We start from the raw sequence: 10329 nt of genomic DNA on the forward strand, positions 1-10329 counted from the left end.
GGTTACTGTTCGTGGTTCCTGTACAGAATAAAAAGGATTTAAAGAGAAAAAAGGACTCAAACGTTGTTTGTATTACCTTAATTTTTAATTATGAAAATAAATTATTCAGTTTTTCATCTCTTTCTTAATCTATGCGTGGGTTTGCCTCTAGTCAATGGGCTGGCCACGTGGAGTTTTCTGGGTTTTCTTCACGCTTGCAACACCAAAATAGGGACAGTTTCTCTTAAAAAGTCCTCCCGGGAGGCATTTGCTCTTTGGAAGATCGCTCACGTGTCGCATTGTCATGTACAAATAAAACCAAAACGAATAGCTTCGTCTGTTAGACTTTTTTACGTAACTTTCTCTTAAAATTATCTCTAATTTTCTCGCATTTTGAGTCGTTTATCTTGCGTATTATGACAAACACTCGTTCTTCCAAGTTCGTCATCGGTTATATAAAAAAATTTAACAATTACACGAAATTTGACTGAAACCAATTAACGTTTTGTAAATACACAAATTTGCACTAAAGATGCATATCTTTATGACAGCATAGAATTTGAAAAAGAAATCTAATGCCACTGAAATGGATAGCGACTTTTGAGAAACACTGTACACATGGGCATAGCCAGAGTTTCGTTATGGGGGCCTAGTAGAGGCCAACCTGACACATAATTGAATTATTTCAAATTATTGTTCATTAAAATGAAATTTTCATAAGAATCGACAATAACTTAACGCACATAAAATATGAAACTTCCTTTAATCATACGTTCTCGTAACATTAATATCAAACTCTAGCAATGCCTTAAACAAAAATTAACCAATCAATTATTTTTTTACCATTCTTTAATACAGTAGATCCCCCTATAAGACGGTAGATACGTTCCGTTCTTTATGAATCAATTTTGTAGGAATCATAGTTTACGGACTACGGCTGTTTGAAAGGTTTTCTTTCATAAAATTAATCGATTCTAGAGTAATTCGACTCAACATTTCCAAAATACGTATATTCCGTATAAACTACGTTATAAACAAAAAATTGTAGGATTGCTTACCGAGTGTTACCGTTCGACTACGCCCGTTGCTAAAGCTTGGTTTCGACGCGGAACAGCACATCAAACCGCAGCCGCGATTTCTGATATTATTTTTCTGCGAAAACTTCGTTGACCTTTGGAGACATCCTTAATATAAATAATTTTTATGGCCGTTGAATAAAAAATGTTTCTTTCACAAGAAATGTATAAAATTACAGTACTGAACAGACGATAGGTCGCCTAACTCGCCGTAGCGTGACGCTAGACGGCGAAAAATATATATTTAATTATAATAAAGTTACAATAAATTAAGTTAATATATAATTATATATACAGTACCTAATTAATATATAATTATATGTACAGTACCTAATTTATATATAATTTATATAATACTGTCCAGACGATATAAATCTCTCCATAGCGTGGCGCTACGGACGGCGGGTAAGTAGTTCGGCTGCCCGATGACGTTTTACGTATTATAGGAGTTATTTTTACCGTTGTTTACGGATAATGCCACAATTTTTATAGGAATCATAACTATAGGAAACGGTTTTATAGGGGGATCTACTGTATAGTTCACCGTCTTTAATCTAGATATAGACCAGGGGTGGCCAACAGTTTTTTCCTCCGGGCCGAATTGGAAAGAAAACTTTTTTCACTGCCCGAACCAGAGGCGGCCCTAGAAAGATTTTCAGGTGATGCGAGATATTATTGTGGCGTCATCCCGTAGAAAGACTAAACTGTGCATAGATATTACAGATACACTGGTCACAAAAAGCCGTTGACGTTTTTTTGTTTTTTTTTTTATTCTTTTTATTTAGGATCAGAGTTTCTCAACTTTCCTATAACTTCACATTATCAGGTTGTCGAGAATTATCGCGGATCCATTCAAGCAATTATTTGAAGTTCAGTCCAATATTCAGAGATTAATTGCGGGCCGCGGTACACTACACCCAATTAAATTAGCTTCAACTTTTTATTTCTTTTTGCAAATCGGCTCAACACTTTTTCGGCTGTAATTTTCTGGGGAGAACACCAGGTTAACTGGGGGGGCCGTGCCCACCCATGTCCCTTCCTGGCTACGCCCATGACTGTACTGCATATTTTGGTAATACAGTATGCGCAAAATACAGTACTGAAATGAAAAGACAACCAATATTACCTTGTCATCTGTGAGTTTATTTCTCCTGAAAGGAACTAACATAATAACATAACTAATTTCAATACTGTATATTTTGGCGTATACTGTACTTGTTTTAAATTTTGTATTCGATATATAGTTTTTTACAAAGTAGGCTAATGTTAAATATAATAATTCAATTTTAAGAATTTTGAAAAAATCCTTAAATTTATAATTTCGGTATGCAAAAATTTCGAATATAAATAATATTAATAGTAATAATTTGATACTCATAAATGATAGAATTAACAGATATATTAATATTTTAAAATGTCATTTATTCCTTCTGTTATATTTAAAATATTTTGCTAAAATATGGAATAGTTAGCCGTTTCGTCATCATTATGGATTTTAATTTAATGCAGTTTGTTTTAAAATAAAAGGTTTTAATAGAAAACAATCGCACGACTTCAATAAGTTTCTGTTGTTCTATACCAAACATGGGCAATCTTTTTAATGGCTGGCTAAATAAAATGAAAGGTGCATTTACGGAAGCTAATTATTTTAGGATTTTATGACTTCTAGCCCGCCTATGCAATTCGCTATCTTAAAAACTTATACGTATGCGTGGAAATTTTCGAAAAGAAAAACATCTGCTGAGACTAATATCCTTCCTCTCATGTAGTCTGTTTTAAGCAAAAGAATTAAAAAATTTTGTACGTGTCAATACTTAGTTTCTTTAATGCTTATTCAGAATGCTAACCATATACAGTACGAGGAATTTAAATTATGCTAATAGAAGTATAGTTTAAAAACTTCACTCCAGTAGTGGCATTTGTTTTGGTTGAATATTAATTTCAGTTTTCTGACCTAATCCTTATTTAAATACTTTTATAAATTGCTGCACGATTGATTTATTTTACAAGTAATAAATTAGTAATATCAACTAGAGACGATTTAAGACTATAAATTAATATATATTAGCCTATACAGTGGGTGATTGGTTAATGAACATAATCCGTTCCAAGACTTTGTTCGTTATCCAAATTGTTCGTTAACCGATTATCGATTTATCATAGGTTTTCATGGAAATTTGATTAATTTGTTCCGGAGACTCCAAAACATAAAAAAATATATACTTTTTTACTATGTTTATTTATATGTACTGTAATAGTAAAAATACACATATGTGCAGTCTTGCACTTTTATTCGTCATGTCTTTTCCGTTTGTGGGGGTTAAAGAATCTGTCCAATGTCGGTTGTTTTTCTCTTTGCAGGATTTTTCGGAAGTAATTAATACTATTGTAATTGTGGAGATCCTACAACCCCATTAACCTTATTCTGGTTTGGATGCCACTTGGATGATCGTTATTCTGACATCTCTCCATTCTTCAAAAGATCTTTAGTAGCAGATGTCGACATTGGCCATCTTTCGTCTTCCTCTGTTTCAAAAGAAAACACTTCTCGCTGAGTTTCTTGGTGTTGTTCATTTGAAAGTTCTTGGAGTACTGTACTTCTGTCGTCAGATCAGTTTCAGGTTCCATTATGAGCTCTAATGCTCTTTATTTCTCAGATGTGATTTTCATTACTCCATTAGCTTGAGACTTCTTGGTGTATGTTGGCTAAGATTGTGTGCCTACTGTAGACCTGTTCAAGCCATACTGCCAGCAACATCAGACATTTTGTGCTCACTTTCTACCTTGGCTATTATCTCTTACTTGGTTTCTAAGCTCTGATGAAATTCGAAATTTAGTATTAAAACGTTAACGAATATCCGATAGGACAATTAAACTTTCACCTTTCGTAAATAAACCCCGACGCAAAACTTAACCCGTCGGACAGTCTCGTCGGACAGTCTCGCGAAGACTATAAAAAATTATTTGTCAGAAAGGTAACAAAAAGCTGGAATTACAAGGGAGAGTTTCAAAATTCGGAGGAATACTATCTGATCGGTATCGGGTTGAGCGTCGATGTTGACGTCTCTCGCACTCCGAAAGGTTTCGAATTGTTACCTGAAGACAAGGGAAAATCAATCGGTATTCGTTATTTTCCATCGCTTCTTTTTATGTTTGTTCAGTGAAGTGTTCATTGTCCCATCATAAAAATCTTTCGCGAAAGTGTTCGTTATCCGATTTGTTCGCTATCCAAACTGTTCGTTAACCGATTACCCATTGTATATAGTATTAATTATCTTAAATTATCAACAATAAGACTTTATTATGTTAATCAATAATTTCTGAATACCTTCTAAATCTTGAATTGAAAAATTAAAACTGTTCTTTCCGCAGCAAATGACGAGATTTTATTAATTTTGTCAAATTTATATATTTTATAAAATTATATTGTTATGTTAATTGTAAAATTTATAATTTAATGTATTTCAACTAGAGATTCTTTACCAGGGTATTTTTTTTCGAAAAATCTTGAGAATTGGTTTCTATCATTTGGACAAGGAGCTGTTTGTGTTTGTGAACGAAACTTGGTGGTGCTCACCAAGTTTCGTTAGAATCTTGGTGAGCACCACCAAGATTCTGAACGTCTGACTCGACTCCTTGTTAAATGTTATTAACTTTTTTCTTTTCCAACGCAAAATAAAAAAAATGACCAATCACTTCGATATTTTCATTTTGCGGTTTCTCTGTATACAAGTATTCCTTGCTTAACGCAGTTTTGCGTTAAGCAAGTTTTGATTAACACACGAAATTAATTGCCACAATCCCTTTATAGACACCGCAGAAGTTTTAATTAATTAACCGCGTTAACCAAGGGATACCTGTAATGCAGACTGGTCATGATTTGTGTCAAGCCAATTTTGCAATCTATCGACGATTCTAGCTTCCGAATAAATTAGAAAGGTTTGATTTCGATTGTCGGGACGAGATCGATAAAGATTTCAAAAATAGTTGATTTTTTTAAACAAAGATTGTTTTTGATAGAAAATTTTCTATTTAATGTTTTTATAATTATGCGTAGTTATTGAAAATTCTTCCTCTCTATTAATTAAGCAAATATAAAATAAATCTGTTAAAACAATATAGATGAATCGTAATGGATGAAATTATGTCTGTTTTGTTCTTTGTTAAATTTATTTATACAGTAATTTAAAATGTTGCTCAACAGGATTTAACATATATCCCGACTACAAAAAAGAAGAGAAAAAATAGTTTTATTGGAATACAAGTTATATTTTAATATNTCTAAAAATTTATTCATTTCAATCTAGCGAATAACTAACTGTCTTCGGTTAATTGTTTTTAAGATTAGTCATTAAATCGGGGTGGCCTAATAGCTCTATATTTATTTTTAATTGGAAAAAATTACTTTTCTAGAAATATAAAAAATGAAATAAATGATATAAATTAATTAGAGTAATTGATATATTGAAAATACAGTATGTAAAATATGTCATATAATAAATATGTTTAAATATTAAAATATTTAAGTAAATAAATCGGCTTAGAGTCTGTTATTAAATTGAAATTTACTAAAATTGTAATTATATTTGTGAATAAAAAATAAATTTAATAAAATATAAATTTACTGATTTTGATAAGTTTTATCGAAAAACTGGATACATATTAAACGAAGATCCCCTAAATTAAAATCTACAGACATTTTATTAATTTAAATTTCTAATTCGTATAATAAATTATAAAAATTATGGCGCTTTTAATACGCTTCTCTTTTATTCTCCGTTCTATTTTTTATATTCGCCAGTAATATTCTGTAGTATATGAGGTACAATGGTGTACTTTTAAATCTTTTGGAATTAAATCCAGTGATATATTTAGATTTTTAAAACTAGTAAATCTCTCTTCAAAATTGTCGCAAAATAAAATTACTTTTTTTTCTTTTTTTTTTCTTTGGATAAAATTTTTGTATTTTTCAAGTAGATAATTAAAGATATATTTGTTAAAATGCTGTATTTATATCACCATTTCTAAGAAATAAACTTTGAATTATACAAAATTATCAGCTTTTTTTTGTGTGTTTTTAATTTTAATTAATACTTAACGAAGCATTTTTGTTTTTGTTTTAAACGTTATTAAGTTTCTTATTGTTTAAGAATTACTAAAATGAATTCATAATAACAACAGATAATGACTTTTTAGCGATTTGTAGTAGACTAGTTAAGCTAATTAATTTCGTACAATTAGTTAGCCTAGTTAGGTCAGTATTCGACGAGTTGTTAAGACTACAAAAAACGTTGTGTTCGGATATATCGAGGCTTTCTAGTAATTCGTATTACGAGTAACAGGAAAGGACACATGGAAAATGCAAGCCAGCATTCCTTTTAGTATAGTTAGGATGAAAATATGTTTCTGAAAAATCGACTAGAAAAACAACATTACCGATTTATTTATATCAAAATGTAATTATCATTCGTTTGCGCGCTAATTATGTTTCGAAAAATTCCCCAGTATAAACCTCGAAAAAATTGACTAAAATATATTTAGCGAGAATTAGAATACAGTTTATCTTTAAGTGGCGTATAATTTAGAGAATTGTAAACTGTATTGTAGTAAATAAATACAAAATGTTTTAATTTACTAGTTTCGTTGTGTTATTTTGTTAAGAAATTAATAAATATGGTGTTTTGTAATATAATATTATACCAAAGTCTCGTTTATTTTTTATGCAGAACCATTTTAATCTTTTATCTTTAAGACATTATTATTATTATTATTATTTTTAGCTAAAAGAAATTATAAAATATTAAAGAATAATCTAATTTTTTAAAATATAAATGTAGAAATTTGATTCAAATACGGCGTACACACATATACACAAACGTAACATTATCGACAGAGTATTCGATCTATTTTGGTTTAATACATAAAAACGCGGTATTTTCCTGTAGTTTGAAATTTTTATTGGCAATTGTAGACAAAAATCGTTCAATAAGGATGGAAATTTGATTGCTATAGTACAATCGACTTTTCATTTTTATTCTTTTTATCGAAAACGTGTCGCTTCGAAAGAGTTTGCCTGGAAAATATTTCGAAACGATTACGACTTTGTTATTTGTTGCATTTTTCAAATGAGTTAATTAACCATTCATATTATCAACTATGCTCATTAAGATATATAAAAAGAAGCGAACTATAAGATTTAAATATTCCTAAACTTTGATTTAAAAAACATTCTCACGACAAATCCAATAAGATTATTTATTAAATATTAAAGTATTAAATATCCTCGATATTTAATGCTTTCGTTATTATTGTTATTATAATTATTAGTTTTTAAAATCATATTTAAGTAAGGCTTCCGACGATCTGATTGTCAAAGTAATTAAAAACTAAAATCGACAGAAATAAATTATTCGTGGAAATTTTGTGGCGTTCACACACAAAACAATTGTTTTTATAAAGTTTATAAAGTATTTTTTTCTTAATATAAATTCGAAATAATTAAGGATTTAATTAATAAATACATTTGTAATAAATTAATATAAATATTACTTTATTGTCATATGTTTTTTAATAGGCATTTATTATTTATAGCTTAGATAATTTAACATTTGTTTGTAATAGTTCTTTGCTTATCTATAATGTAAAAATAAATTATTTTCATAATGATATAATAATTATTACTGCAGTTTGGATTTACTTTTTTATTTTTATCGGCTGATATCTGAAATATAGAAAACAAAAATATTTTAATTTATTTTTCATTCTAAGGAAGATGAAATAGCCTATATGTACTGTACTGTAAAGTACTGTATTTACTTTATCATAATAATATCTAAATAAAATATATAATGTGTAAAATTCTATAGAATTTCTAGGAAATTCTTCAGAAAACTAAGAAAATTAACAAACAAAAAATTCTAAAAACATTAAAACTTTGACAGCAATCGGAGATTTATAATATGATTTTTTCGATACTAGTTATATCTGAGATTTCGAAATGTAGAGTTTATACAAATATTTTTCTTAATATAAAATCAAATATAATGTTTTAAAGAATAATAGGCCTAATGATTTTTGTTCTATTCACGTAATACATTTTAACGCAGTTGACATTTTGTAATTATTTAATAACTGGAGTATTATAGCTAAAACTAAATGGTAAGATCATCCGATCAAAATTAATTGATATTAAGAACTTAATTAATCCACTTAACAAATAAAGAAAGCGAATAACTATAATGGTGAAAAGTCTCGTTAAATGTATCTTTTAAATTTGTGACGTCGACCGACAACTATTCAATTTTACTTGGATTTTAAAAATATCAAATAATTGTCGTAGCCTGCCATTTTCTTGCGATAAGAGAGTGCTCTTAACGCTAGAAAGTTTCTTATTTATTTCTTTCGTAATTAAAAAAAAAACCACCGTTACGAAAAGTAATACAACAAAAATTTATAATGTATACTTTAAAAAAATTTTAGTATTGTTAAATATACTTTAACAATACTAAAATTTTATAAGCATAGTTTACGGTTTAATTTATCGAATAAATTAGAGACGTGGACGACGGTTGGATACTAAACGAAACACGGCTTAAGACATAATCGCGATATAACGGTTATTCTCTTTTCTAACAACAGATGGCAGCATGTCCGCAACAAATCCGCCATCTTAAGAAATCAAACGGGTTTGAATGATACAATTGGATTGAAGCCAAAAGAGAAAATTACTGGATAAAAGTTATATTATAGTTCAACTTTTAGCGTATTTTGAGATAAAGATGGATAATTGCAGACGATCGGGACGGTAGGATGACATTTCTATCAATGTTCCTATAGCACAATACATAAATATAATTTTCTTGCCATTTTATTTTTAATTTTGTTTAAATTCAACCGAAATTTCCTCCATTTTGTTGCCAGTTTAGCTTATACAAGCATTTTAAAATAGAAAAGACACAACCGAATTCAAATTCATTGTAACCGATGCGGTTTATGTGTAATTTGAACATCTCGGTTGTCATTCTCCAAGAAATTTCCAAAAGTTGATTTCGAATAATCAATTTTGTCTCCGTTAGACGATTCGACATCTTAAATCGAAAATTTACAGCAAATTAAAATATGCGATCATCCCAAAGTCAAATTTCCCTTATCAATTCTATCTGCACCAAATAAAAATATAAAAATGTTTATTTAATTTATTTTATGTTAAAAGAAAATTTTTAAACTGTTCAAAAGGTAGTGTATAGAGATGTCTGCAATACATATTACATACTTATTTATATCTACACATACATAAGAGTCTTTTCTTTATAATGTTTACGGTTGGAATCGAGTACAGAAATTTAAGTTTTATGTATGGTGCCATCCCGCTGATGGCGGTCTTGTAAATACGGTTTTATTTCTGTTATTTTGTCTTGCGAATTTTGGTTAAAAATATCATTCTATCTAAGTGTGTGGAAAATATTAAGTTATTGATTTTATTGCTATTTATAAATGGATGTTTAAGGGTATATATTATGTGAAAGTTTCTGCAAAATTTACAAAGCTTATTAAAAAATGTTAACTTTTGATAAATGACGGAGTCGATGTTTCATTAGAGCTCGAACTCGAGGGCGTTCAAATGGTTTTGATGGGAGGCATTTGTCTTCCACAGTTCAAATACTGTACATGTCGGCTTTTGCATGCAGAGGATTTCTTTATTGAACGTTCTGTGTGAATTTTGAGTGTTGCCATTATCCGTGTCGAATTGCAAGAAATTCTGCCGAAACTGTAGTGGAATTTAGTGCGGTATGACATAGACGATGGCAATACTTAAAATGTAAATGGAACATTTGATAAAGAAGTCCCACATGTGTGAAAGCCTTGATAAAAATTCTTTTGAAATTAAAATGATTAATGTACTAGAGACAGTTAGTGGTAAACGAGATTTTTTCCTAAATTTTAATTTTAATCGTAACTATTTGATAGTGTTTTCTCCTTTCTCAAAAGAAAAGTGGTGTTTCTGCCGTTTAAACCTATTATTCCATAATCTTTTATGTGCCTGTGATGTGCCATTATTCTTTGGTATTTAATTCGGTCACCGACGATCGTGTTTGGCCAACTGTAGGATCAAAGTTTCTTTTTGCAAAACTTGGGTGAAATGTATTTCCTTCTAGGCCAAAAGTGTAAATTTATTGAATATATGCTGTGTAATACAGAAGAAAACTTTGCTTACTATCTAGCACTTCGAACCATTTTATTTATATATATTCTTTTTATTATAAATATTTATAAT

The sequence above is a fragment of the Centruroides sculpturatus genome, unplaced genomic scaffold, assembly GCF_000671375.1.
Source record: "Centruroides sculpturatus isolate CEXI.00-Female unplaced genomic scaffold, Cexi_2.0 scaffold56, whole genome shotgun sequence".
Lineage (NCBI taxonomy): Eukaryota > Metazoa > Arthropoda > Arachnida > Scorpiones > Buthidae > Centruroides > Centruroides sculpturatus.